Here is a 1,743-nt window from a genome sequence, read left to right as displayed (position 1 = left end):
ACTCGTTCGATCGATCGACGATACGCGTTCTTTTTCGTTACAGCATTAACTTTCCGAAAATCAATGCAGAAACGATATTTCCCGTTCGGCTTTTTCACCATCACAACAGGGCTAGACCACTCGCTTTGTGAGGGAACGATTATGCCGTTTCCGAGCATATCGTCAACTTCCTTCCACATGATTTCTCGTATAGCGGGCGTGGTGTGGTGAGGTCGTTGGCGAATCGGGACATGCCCGTTCACATCGATACGATGCGAGGTTAGCGACGTAGTGCCGAGTTTCTCCTCTGGCTGAGGGACATGTTCTTCAAGGAAGAGGGCCAGGCGTTCCCGCTGGCTCTCCTCGAGAGTGCAAAGTCCACACAGTCGGATATTGCTCGCGGTCTCGACTGGCGTAAACGCGTACTTTCTGTCAGGTTTTTCCCGATAATACCAGCCCATATCGAAGAAATCGATGACAACATGGGCGGACACAAGGAAGTCCATCCCTAGGATGAAGTCCTCGGAAAGATTTCTCAACACGTATGGTTGGAGGTGAGTTAGTCGGTCCCGGAGTTCAACGTGGCAGTCCAAGGCGAGTTGAGCCACCTCGATATTACCTCCAGCAGTCACGACTGACTTTACTGGGACTGTCCCGGGGAATATACCGACTTCTCCTAATAACCTCTCCGCAGCCGCGCCTGCGAAGGATCGACTAGCACCGGAATCGACTAAGGCTCTAATTTTCACACCGTGGATAACGATCTCCACGTGGAAGGCTCGCGGAATACCACCCTCCCGTAAGTTTAAAATGGTACGGGGATTAAACCTTGCCTCATCTAAGCCTGGGCCTGATGGATAATTTGCCTCACCTGGGCGTAGGCCCGATGGAGGATTTGCCTCACCTTCAGACGGACTCCTCTCCTCGTCTGAACGTGGAAGAACTTCGTTTTCACCGTCTAACTGGGGCGATTCACTGACCTGCTGGTACAGGAGAGCCGCAGGGGACATATCCGACCTTATGCCCCTGGATTCGCGTTTCCCGGGCTGCAGTACGGGCAGTGCGACGTGGTGACTCCCGAGTAACTGCAGCGGTAACAGAAAACACGTCTGGGACTGGGGCAATCTCGGTGTCGATGATCTTGTTGATGACAGTTCCAGCATCCTGAAGGTCTGGAGCCGGCCGTGGGCGCTGGAGGCGCCGCTGCTGGAGTCAGTGCTGGCCTTGCAGCTGCTGGAGGCTCGGCCCGTGGTGGCCGTCTGGCTGGACTGCTTGCCCTCTCTCGCGATGGTGTCCTTGGCCTGCGTCTCTGCCGTTCCTGCGAGTAGTCCCTATCTCGGGATGGGGTGCGTTCGCGGGGTTGACGTGAGTCGGTGGTCAAGGCAGCGATAGCCTCGAGGAGACTCCTATCCCGCACTGGTATCCTGTCCCGAACTTCCCGACGATCGGGAGATAAGTCAAATGAGATGGAGCGGGCCGAGTTCGACCTCGGGAGATAGCCGCCAGCTCCGGCGGGGGAATGTGTTCGTCGGCCGAATGGCCTCGATGATTCACGTGGGCGAAACGCGAGGCTAGGACACACCGAGTTTTCCGGTTTCGGTGGAGGCCGCCGTTCCTCATTACTCTTGAGGATTTTCTCTACTCGAAGAGCCGACGTTTCGAGCTCATCGAGGGACATTTCCTCCCGGAAGGGGATCACCAGCTGGTAGGCGGGAAGAAGTTTGCGATAAATTTCGGCCACCTGTTCTCCGATAGACCAGGGGG

The sequence above is a fragment of the Fopius arisanus genome, unplaced genomic scaffold (assembly GCF_000806365.1).
Source record: "Fopius arisanus strain USDA-PBARC FA_bdor unplaced genomic scaffold, ASM80636v1 scaffold00319, whole genome shotgun sequence".
In the NCBI taxonomy this organism is placed as follows: Eukaryota; Metazoa; Arthropoda; class Insecta; order Hymenoptera; family Braconidae; genus Fopius; species Fopius arisanus.
The sequence above is the reverse complement of the archived record's forward strand: the minus strand, read 5'-3'. Positions refer to the sequence as shown.